The following is a 12,543-nucleotide window of genomic DNA, read 5'->3' on the forward strand; positions in this document are numbered from 1 at the left end:
GACTAATATTTTTGCCATAAAATTAATCCCTCCCTTGCCAATCCTTCTTAGAAGGACATACTGCATTTCTAATAATTTTTAAAAACTGTAAGCAAGATAATATATTTTACCATAAAAGACTCCTTGTGGATAAGATCTAATATTCCTATCTCCATTTATTTATTTATTTACTTATTTATTTATTATTTATTTATTTTGCGGTGAAATATTCTCCCAGTGAGCTTTTTATTTTGTGTGTGTGTGTCTCCTTTTTTCATCTCTTGATCTCCTCCTTCAAGTCCACCTTATAAATATTGTTTGAAACAGAAATATAAAAACATTTCTCTCTCTCCTCAGGATACTTGCACACATTGTTCTATTTTGCTTTAAATATTCTCTCCTTTCACCACATTCTCTTCATTTTCCCGCAGGTTCAAGTTAAGATGTTTTTTTTTATTTCTTTGTATATTTGCCTGATCGTGTAGTAGGTTATCAGATGGGCTGGAAACTTCAAAGTTAGCAGTTTGAAGCTACCAGCCACTCACCAGAAGAAAGGTGAGGTTTTATGCTCCTATAAAGACACCCTCAGAACCCCTAGAGGAAAGGTCCACTCTGTCTGTCTGAGAGGGTTTCTGTGTATCTGAATGAACATCAGTGAAGTAAGCTTTGTTTCGGTGTACATCAACCTGAACAACCCTTAAGATAATAATTATAACACTATCAGAAAATTCTACTATTCTTCTTTCCCAAAATATATACAGATAGCAAACTCTTTTAGACTATTTTTCATTTTAGTATTAGTACAATTACTGATCCAGAGTAGAAAATCCATACATCTTTGAGAAACAGAATGTAAGTAAGTAAGGAATAAATACATAAAGGCAGGATTTAATGCAACCCCCCTCCCCCCAAATGCTGTTCTTAAAATTCTCATTGGATTTTCACAGCTTTTAGAATAACTTCTTAAAATAACAAATATTCTTTTAAAATGAGAACATGCTAATAATGGGTTAAAATGAAAATATTAACTCCTCAACACTCTTCTCATAACATATATTGTACCCTTTTGACTATTTTCTATGTAGCTCTACTACTTATGTATATATCCTTGAGAGGACTGATAGTACTTTATCACTGCATGTGTATGCATTCCATGTCTGTTATAGTAGGAACTACATAAACAATTCTAGTTCTTTTTACTTTCAACGTATTAATCATTTCACAATTTTATTATGATACAACAGAATTGTGAGGTAATTATAAGAAAATTAAGCCTAACCAAACCTACTGCTGTCAGACTGATTTAAATTCATAGCAACCTAGAAGACAGTGTAGAAGTGCTCTTTAGGGTTTTTGAGAGTAAATGTGTATAGAAGACAACTTCGTCTTTCTCCTGCAGAATAACTGGTGGGCTTGAATGGTCTCATAGGTAGTTAGTACCCCAACCTTAATCTATTGTAGCACCAATGTTCCTAATAGTACTTGACATTAATATTATGTCATTGATGATTTTTTCCACTGACCATTGATTCAACTTCAATGAAGGTAACTTCATGTGTGTCAGAGTAGAACTGTGCTCCATATAGCTAACGAATCAGAAGTACATTACCAAAGCTTTATTCCAATTGTCTTTGGGTAGAATCTAACTTCTAAACTTTCAGTTGGTACCTGTTACACTAATTGTGTGTATGACCTGGAAATTCTAATTTTAACTTTAAGTGAATACATATAAAAACATTCATTATATATGTAAAACACATTAAGTATATAGTTTTAAAGTTAAGACATTTTAATCATAATTTACTTCAGTTCTGCAGATACTTTCAAATACACTGATTTTTTTCCCCCTGAGCCCTTTTGAAGCTTACTTGAAACTGTTACAAATGCTTTGGAAACATATTTCCATGTCTCTGACTAGTAAACAGATGCTTGAAAAACTACTCATAATTGATTTAACAATCTCAGCACACATTAGAGTTTAAAATAATGTCAAAAGGCACTTAAAGTCATTAATCTTACAGAATATAGTCTTAGACACAAACGTGTCCATTTAATACTGATGGTTGTCACACAATTGTTTTGAAAAGAAAGCTGGTGCTTGAGCTTACTTGTTTCCTGAACATTGTAAAATGCATTCTGAATAGATTTTTTATTTAAAAAGGAAACTATATCTTATTTTTTCTTTGATGTTTACTCCTTTCATTGCCTTCTACATTTACTGCTGAATTGTTTTCCTGCACTAGAATAGCAACAACTGCATCAAAAGTAGGCATTGTTCTGAGACCAGATTTCCCTGGTTTTATATACAATGTGATACAATGCCTTGTGTTTTGTTTCCCCCCTATTGTCTTCTGTTTTCTTACTACATCTCCTGCTGTGAGGAAGAGTGGAGCTCACAGCCTGATTCAGTCCATCCAAGCCACATAAAACGGCATATTTAAGCATGAATTTTGGGCATAGTTACGTCAACGTCCCACCTGAAATACTCTGATGCACCTGCTGCTAAAATTAGAGCAGGCTTTAAAGAAAAGTAATGTTTTTTAGTAGGAAAAAAAACCAGAAAATGAAAAACGTTGCTTTAATTTTCAACTACTAAAACATTTAAAGTAGACTCTGTAAAAATTTCTCCTAAATGTGCATTTAAAAGAGATTTTAAGTTTTTTCCATAGTACACTACAGATTATAGAGAATGATTCAAAACACAGAAAAGGATTTAAATTATGGAAAAAGTTTGAATTTGCTCAAATCATTAACACATTGTTTCTCTAATAAAGGAAAAAATAAATAGAAGAAAAGCATTTGCTATATTTATTCTCATGTTATATAGTTTGGAGAATATCAACAAGTAAACTAAATGCCAAACAGTATGATCCTAAAGTTAATTATTTTTATTGGATAAATTAAATATTATACTTAGAGTAATTTATATTTGTGATGAGGAGACAGAGATATTACTGGACATTTTCAATTATACATAAAAGATATTAGTCATAAACTCTTTCCTTTCTAAATCATCACATATGATACCTAAAAATATTTCAACCATCTCATGAGTGTCTTTCTGAAAACCAAAACAAAATTTATTGCTGTAAAGTAAAATCAGATTCATGTCAGCTCTGCAAGTGTCTGAGTAGAACTGTAATCCTTAAGCTTTTCAATGTTTGACTTTTTTGAAGATTGTCAGTCCTTTCTTCCAAGGCATCCCTGGGTAGATTTGATTCTTCAACCTTCAAACTACTTCTTAGCCAACCATGATAATGATCTTCATCACCTACGTTGGGAAGGAGAAAAATCTTTTCTGAATTTCGAAGAGAAGGTCCTTTGTCATCAATACCTGTCATTAAGGAAAAGGCCTCATAATTTAGATCACCTATTTCGAAAATAATATTGATATTCACCAATAATATGGGGTATATCATAGATTGCCAGAAGAATAAACAAATCTGCATTGGAAAAGAAACAGCAAGCATGATCCTTAGACATGAGGATAGTGAGACTTTGTCCTATTTACTTTGGACATGTTATCAGAGACCAGTTTCTGGAGAAGAACAGCATATTTGGTAAAATAGAGTGGGTAATAAAGAGGAAAACTCTCAAGAAAATGAACTGACACAGTGGCTGTGACAATGGCCTTCACTATAGCCAAGGGTGTGAAGATGGCATGAGACCTTACTGTGGCGTCTCACTCGATTGTACACAGGGTTGCTATGAATGCAAAATGACTCATTGGCATCTAGGAATTGAATCAGTAGCTTTATTTCAGTGCTACTTCTTGAATCAGTTAGGATAGGCCCGCTTATTCTCTAGTGGAAAAAAACCTCAAAAAACATGGAAATCTCAGCAGCTTAAAATAAACTCTGTCTTGTTCATGAAAGATTCACAACACTGGAGTAAAAATGTCCTTTTCCAAGCTGATGGGTGTTTCCGTTGTAACAACTAGCCTTTAGGAAGGAAAGGAAAGGAGATAGAAGAGAGGGTAGGGGAGTGAAGGAAAGGGGAATTGGTGGAGGAGGTGAGGGAGGAAGGAAAGAGAGGTAAGGAAGAAAGAGAAGGTACCAGTTTTTACAACTTAAACCCAGAGTCAAAGGGAAACCCCTGCTCATACTGTGTTGATCAAGCAGGTTCTTTGTGTATTTGAATTCAAGAACGTGTAAGTGTATTATTCTTCTGTAGAAGGAAACGACATCTGCACACTGTAATATTCTGTACTGTATGGTTAGACGTTAACATTTCTGTATGAATGAGACAGCAGTTGTTTAATTTTAAAAACATTAATTAATGTTATGCATAAATATTGGCATCGTGTTCATAATATTTCTTGAACCCTTAGTCTGCCAGGTCAATCCAAACTAATGACATTGTTAAAATTAATTACAAAACACAAGAAATATTTGTGAAAGGTAAGTACTTCTCTTGTGAGATTATATAAAACCAGTAGTGTGAGGGCTAATAAACTCAACAAATATGCTGGATTCTAGGCCATTAATTCCTTGTCATTGTGTTAGTTGTATTATTAAGAAGCAAGTTGTATAATGCAGCTTATGAATTATCTGTGGTCTTTATTTCTGATCTATTAGATGCATATATTTATAATACCAACTCATAAAAATGAGTGTTTATTTCACTGTTAAAAAATTCAATTAAAATACATTGGGGGCACAATACCTTAAAAAACGGAGAAATGTGCTTAGATAAGAATTTTAACAAAGCTTAAATAACAAAACAACCTCAAACAAATTTTAATTATGCCAGTTGGCAGGTCAAATTAACAACAGCAAATAACTATTACTTTAGGAGGAACACAAGTTAGGTATTTTTTTTCTCTTTCTTTATGTATATATGCATTTATAAGTCTGTTGGATTTGATGCTTCCAAAAATCAACTTAGCTAACAAAACCTAAAATGTCCACATTTTAGGGGAGTTTTATAGCCAAAGGTAGAAATCACTTAGAAAAGGAACAAAAGATCCAGGTAGCTAAAGAAAAAGAGGGAGACTTATTACAGAGCAATGGAAAGGCACAGCTTTAAAGTTCTCCTAACTAGTTGACAGGAGGATTTGCATTTCAGGACAAGCTGTTCAGCTTAGATGAGGTGGAGAAGAACATCAAGGCTGGGAAAGCAGATGGGCAGCAAAAGAGAGGAAGGCCCTTACAAGATAGCTCGACACAGTGGTTGAAACGATGACCTCAAACATAGGAATGATGATGAGGATGGAGTGGAAGTGGGCAGTGTTTCATTCTGTTGTACATAATCTCGCTTTGTGTTGGAAGAGACTCCACAGTACCTAACAACAGCATGTTCACTTATACTTAACTGAAGATGCTAAGGAAAACTTTACATAAGAAGTCTTGAGGGAAAATAGTTAAAGACGTGCTAGTACTTGCAATCAATCAGATGTCCAAGAATTTTTCAAGATTGTCTTAGGCTCAAACCCTTTCTAGAAGTGTTGGTTCACATCACGTTGCTTATGTAACATAGAAAAATTTAAAGCGTAACCTGGTCTTGTTAGGGTGCCTTCAGAAAACATGGATACGAATCGGCTTCTGAGACTCTCTGCGAGGTACCGGAGTCAGCTCAGAAGATGATAGGAACTACTGTTTTGGATGTCCAAGGTTGCAATCTTGATAGCTTTTCTTGAAAGACACAGGAGGCCATGGGGGCATACTAAGAAAAAAATGGTTTAAGAAAATATGAAGCCTACATTGGTGAGATAAAGGCTGAAAATTTGAACTTTTTTTTTTAAGTGACAATACATCCTCTCATTGTTTGAGGGTAACAAGGGCTATCATTGTTAGATGACATCAAGTTGGTTCCAACACATAACAACACAAGAGACGACATAAGTAAACACTGCTGGTTGTGTGCCCTCCTCCTGGCTGTTGTGTCTGGGCCCATTGTTTCAGATACTGTAATCACCCATCACTCAAGGATCTTCCTCTTTGTTGCTGCTGCTCTACTTTAGCAAATGTGACAGCCCTTTTTTCCAGAGCCTGATTGGTCCTGGTAACATGTGCAAAGTACATGAAAGGAGTCCCCCATCCTTGCTTCTAAGGACTGTCTTATAAGTATTTCCTCGGGATGCCTTCCTCTGTCCATCCTCACCCTGGCGTTGCTCCTCCAGGCATCTTTATTGTTCCTTAAAGAAAGAGAACCTTGGAAAGGAACATGATTTATGTTGCTCATGGATGTCAAAGCAATCCTTTTGACAGTGTAAATTGAAGGTTGGGAAAACCACCTACAGAAGGGTATAGACCTTGATGGAGGTTATACAGAGTTTCATATTTTAATATTTTTGTTTAAAAAAGGTTTTTACTATTTTGTAGCAAAAATATTTTAACCTGTCCTCATACATTCAATCATCAATGCTGGCATACAGACCTCTGGAACTTCTCGTCTTGCGTTGTTTCAAGCAGTAGGACTAGAAACCCCACTTATTTCAGCATCCAATAGAGCCCATTAAGGTTGGCAGGTGAAACTGTAAGTTGTTTGTAAACTGAGCAATCTGGGCATGTAAGCTCAGGTAGAACAGCTAAGTTTTCTTTTGTAATCTTCTTACTTGTATTAGTCTATAATTTTGTCTACTGATGATTGTTTTACCCTTCCGAGTTGTGAGTTTATTCTTGCAAAAGATCAATAGTAAATCTACTGGGTACCTTATTATATGCTAACACCTGTGATAAGCACTTTACATTGATTACCTCCTTCAGCACTCAACAAGGCTCTATGGATAGATAATATCCCCAATTTCAAACAATGAAGGAGATGTATATTGAAATATTTCCTTCAGAATCATTTTATAAATAAGAAAAGAATTTTAATGTAAACTTGAAACTAGGTATTTTACTTCAAAACCTATATTATTAACCACCAATAGGAGTAAAATATAGTTGAGATGTTTTATTCCTCTATCTCTGTGAGCATTTTGCCACATATGTAATATTTACATCTTCTTAATTGATCTAACAGTATACAAATTTGATAATACAGTAAAATCATATTTTTTAAAAGTGTGTACATTTAAAATCATTGAATTTTAAATGTTTTATCAGTTTTGAAGTTCTTTTAAATTTTTTAATTATGCCTTAATTCTCCAGCTGCTGCAAAAATGCATTCAGTTAATTAAAGTCTTACAGGTGTGTACATGTGTATGTATGTGTATGCATATAGTCTTCAACTTATGACATGTTGAAGTTACAATGAACCACATTACCATGCTTTTATATAAATGAAGTATTCAACTGATATCAGAAGTGACCAGTGACTGAGTAGTCACTAGAACAGAACCTTTTCATAGGCCAGGGACTATGTGTGTGTATGTGTGTGTGTGTGTAAATGCACACCCTATACCTAGATAAGATCCTAAGCATTTTACATTTACCATTGTAATATTTAATCCTACAGGAACTTTGAGGTTGCTACTGCTATTTTCACTATTTCACAGATAATAAAACTGAGCTAATGGAGAAATTAAGTAACTATCCATCTCACATCCTATTGGGTAAATTTTACCCGAGAGGGAGCACAGAGTGCCCTTTGGTGACTGGGAGGATAGGTGGAGTTTCATACAATCAATTTGTTGGTGTGTGCCCTTCTAACAAGAGGAAAGGACAAGATGTTGTAGAGGATAGAGGATGAGGACTAGAGTTGAAATTCTTGGTTAAGGAGTGTGTGGTGGCATAAGTGGTCATCTTCCTTACATTCAAGGAGTAGTTGATGATCTGGGTAGTGACTCAAGTGAACAGACTGCTGAATAGGTGCATTAGGAAGTGCTTGGATAAGATCTGATCACTCAGAGCACAACTGCAGTCAAAACCACAATCTCATGGTCGAACAGATGCTGCTGTTGCTAACTGCTCTTATCAGAGACTAGCCTTAGCCACTTATTCATTTAGCGATTTGGAGGTATGGCTTTAAATCTAACCTGTACATGGCTGCAGACATATACCTTGCAAGGACTCCTCTCAGGCTCACAGCAAGAGAAGTCACTGCTCAGCTTTCTGACCCTGTGAGAGTCTGAAAAGTAATACAGTCATCAGGGAGCGGTATCTCCTTCACATTTTCTCTCCTAGAAGTTTGTTGGAAAGAAAGAAAACACTCTGGTTGTCGTGGAATTTAAACCCTATGATTTGGAAATTGAGACACAATGATAATGGATAGCATGAAGTCAGGAGAGACAGTCTTATTATAAAATACTAGCATTTACTCTTGCTATACAGATAAAATAATTTGCAATAGTAGATACATGTTAGTAGGAGGTAGATGTTAGTTTACTTAAAATATAAAACATAAAAATAACAAGTATGGTACCAAAATAGAAAAGATTCTATTTATGGAGATTCTCAAGTGTATATTGCATGGTTTAAAATCATAAAGAAAATTATGAAAGAGGCTGGTTTTAAGATCATAAAGAAAATTATGAAAGAAGCTGCCTTATATGAAGAAGAGTGTGGCATCAGGTTTAGAGGAAGGCTTATTAATAACCTGTGGTATGCAGATGAGGTACCTTGATGGTGGAAAATGAGGAGGGAATGAAGCACTTGCTGATGAAAATCATAGATTGTAGCTTTCAGTATAGATGACAACTATGTGAGGAAGTCCAAAATCCTCACAACTGGACCAAAAGGTACCATGATAATATCTGGAGAAAAGGTTGAAGTTGTCCAGGATTTTGTCTTACTAGGATCCACAATCAATGCTCATGGATGCAGCAGTCAAGAGATCCAAAGATGGATTGCATTAGGTGCATCTGGTATAGAAGGCCACTTTAGAGTATTGAAAAACAGTATGTGACTTTGAGTACTAAAGTGCCCCTGACCCAAGCCATGGCATGTACCATGGCAACATATGCATTTGAAAATTTGACAGTGAAGAAGGAAGACCGTAGAAGACTCCATACATTTGAATTGTAGTGCTGGAGAAGAATATTGAAAGTATCATGGACTGCTGGTAGGACAAACCAATCAGTCTTGGAAGAAGTAAGACCCCAGTGCATTTTAGAAGCAAAGATTTCAACACTTCATCTTACATACTTTGGAAATATTGTGAGAAGACACCAGTTATTAAGAAGGATGCCGTGTTTGGCAAAGGGAAAGGGCATTAAAAAAGAGGAAGCCTCTTGACAAAATGGATTTACACAATGGCTGCTGCATCACTGGGCTTAGATATTGGAACAACCGTGAGGATGGGTTAGGACGCGCAGTTTTGCTTTGTGGTACACAGGTTCATTTTGGGTCAGAGCTGATTCAGTCGCACCTAACAAAAACAACAACTATAAATTGCATTTCTTTCATATAGAAAAATTTCAAGTACCAGGTGAGTAGATGGAATAAATGAACTTTGACTTGTCCTAATGACCAAATTATGTTTCTTGGATTATAAATCAGATTTTTAAACACCTTTTCCGTGTTCTTTACATATTATTCCTTTTATTTCTCTGGGTGAGTGACCTGCCTCAAAATTATCTCCTTACATTTAGCTGACCTGACCGTAGGTGGAAAATCATTGCATCTGGCATCTTTTTTTTTTAAAAACATTTTATTAGGGGCTCATACAACTGTTATCGCAATCCATACACACATCAATTGTGTAAAGCACATTTGTACATCATTCTCAAAACATTTTCTCTCCACTCAAACCCCCGACATTAGGTCCTCATTTTTCCCCTCCCTCCCCGCTCCCCCCTCCCTCATGAGCCCTTGATAGTTCATAAATTGGTATTTTGTCATATCATGCCCTGTCCGACGTCTCCCTTCACCCACTTTTCGGTTGTCTTTCCCCCAGGGAGGAGGTCACATATAGTTCCTTGTAATCCGTTCCCTCTTTCCTACCCATTCTCCCTTTACCCTCCCTGTTTCGCCACTCACAGGGTTCACACAGTAAAAGCACATCAGCTTGCATGATCCAAGGATCGTTAATGTTAAAATCCAAACCTGAAGTAGGAAATGGTATCAGAGCTTAAATTTTGAACATCTCATTTGTAGAAGGCTATGGACAGTGGGTGCCAAAAATCCATTCACAGGGTACAAATAGATTAACTCTCCAGTGAATCCCCTCTGAACTTAGATCAGGGATGTGAATAGACTTGCTTTCCTGCAGAGTGCAGCGTTCTTGTTTTGTTTTTCTGTATTTTTCAAATATCTTTCTGGATATGAAATTTGGGATGATTAGAGCTACAGAGAATTTGACTGCATTGATGATTTCCTAAGGAGTATGACAGGGAAGATTGTGGGGAAGCAGGAAACTGATGATAATGGGTACAAGAGGGGAGTGAATGTTCTAAACTTGATTGTGGACATGATTAAACAGCTCTTATTAATATAATTGAGCAATTGAGTTTTATGATATGTGAAATCTGTGACAATAAAATTGTTTAAAATGTAAAAAAAAAGAAAGAAAATTAGTGCTTGCATAGGTTGATCTTTATGATATCTTGACTTAATACTTTTACTAACTTTATCATCCTGAAATGTGATTAGTTTTTTTGTTGTTTATTTTATTTCTCTTCTGTTTACTTAGTGTTTTTTTTTCTGGTTTCAGTCTCTAATTTATGGAATGGAGAACCAGCATTTACAACGGTTTCCTAATCTCAATAATGATGTGTGGACCAGATAATGAAATGCTACACATAATTCTTTTTATTTATGATGGGTGTAATATTTATCTGACATTAAAATATAAGCAATTATAAGTTAAGTATGTTTCTGAAACTCTAATGAAAGGGTCAAATGAGAACTTTTTAGTGATTATGATGAAGGTAATCTAAAAAGCATATGAAATCTCTGGAGTCTTTGGGTCTCTTTTACCTTCTAGGTTAAGTCCAATTATGAGGCTTTGTGCTTGTTAGGTGCCAGCAACTCTGTTTCTACTCATAGCACCCCCATGTGCAACAGAACCAAGCACTCCCAGTCCAGCACCATCTCACCATTGTTCTTAAGCTTCAGCACATTGTTGCAACCACTCTGTCTCTCCACCTTCTTGAGGGCTTTTCTTTTTTTGCTGCCCCATGATTTTACCAAGCATGGCATCTTTCGCCAGGACTGGTGTTTCCCTAATTACCTGCCCAAAATGAGTGATATGAAGTCTTGTCATCTTTGCCTCTAAAGAGCCTTCTGGATGTGTTTCTTCCAAGACAGAATTCTTGGTTCTTTCAGCTCTCTATGATACATTTAATATTATTTGCCAACATCATAATTTAAATGCCCCAATGCTTTGGTCCTCCATATTCAATGTCCAACTTTCACACACATATAAGGTAATTGAAATTACTATGGTTGGGTCAGGTGAATTTTACACCTCGAAGTATCATTCTTGCTTTTCAAAACTTTAAACACATATTGTGCAGTAAATTTATGCAATACAATGTGTCATTTGACCTTTTGACTGCTGCGTCCATGAATATTTATTGGGGATCCAAGCAAAATAAAAGCCTTGAAAAATTCAGTCTTTTCTCCATTGGTTCAATTTTGAAGATTTTGGTCTCCTTCAGTCGTAATCCATACCAAAGGCTGCAATCCTTGATCTCCATCCACATATGCACCATGTTCTCCTAAGTTTCAGCAAGCAAGGTTGTATCATCTGAATATAGAAAGTTGTTAGTAAGCCTTCATCCCATCCTGAAGTCCCATTTTTCTTCATACAATCCATCTCCTCTGATGCTTTTCTCAGCATGCAGATTGACTAAGTATGATGGGAGGATAAAACCTGATGGACATCTTTCCTGGTTCTAAAACATACAGTATCGGTTAACACACCTGCTTATTCATCCATGCACAACTTGGCAGGAGCCAAGTGTTGAAGTGTTCTGGAATTTCCATTCTTCTCAAGGCTATTCATAGTTTGTTATGATACACACAGTTGACACAGAGACTTTAGGACTCTGAACGTGTCCTCAGTTGAACCAGAAAAGGTATACTTGAAATTAGTTTATTTTTAGGCTATAATAATTTCATTTTTAATTTATTTTAGGGATAAAATGAGGCATTTGGAGGATACTGAGTTAGTCATCCACAAGGATAAGCAGATAGCTTTCAGTTGGCTATTATTTTAAGTCATCATCTTCATACTAGTATACTTTCTTCTTCTCTAATGTTCCGTGACTGTTCTGTGCATGACATCTTTAATTTATTTTTGTGAAAAATATGTTCCCAACATACCAGGTGTCAAGCAGTTTTAAAAGGACGGGGATACTATATTGAACTATACAGATCATCTCCATCTCCAAGAGCTAAAACTGCCTGGGCTCTGATGTTGGTGGTGGCAGGGATGCGCACAAGCAGGAAGGTGGTACATACAAAGGGTACTAAGTACTAGGATCAGAAAAGCACAGCGCTTAGGAGGCAATGAGTCCGCAAAGGAAAGTCTAAAGAGGGAAGGATTCCTACCGGTACTGCATGTCTGCAAAGCTGACAAGTTAAAGACTAATGAGGATGATATGATGAGTCACTTAGGGTTCAGTGTAGCAATAATGAAACCCACAACCTTCCTCTGGTTCTTAAATGCTTCCTCCCCCCAACTACCATGACCCCAATTCTGCCTTGCAAACCTGGTTAGACCAGAGGATGCACA

The sequence above is a fragment of the Echinops telfairi genome, unplaced genomic scaffold (assembly GCF_000313985.2).
Source record: "Echinops telfairi isolate 266 unplaced genomic scaffold, ASM31398v2 ScPeMD7_11;HRSCAF=52, whole genome shotgun sequence".
In the NCBI taxonomy this organism is placed as follows: Eukaryota; Metazoa; Chordata; class Mammalia; order Afrosoricida; family Tenrecidae; genus Echinops; species Echinops telfairi.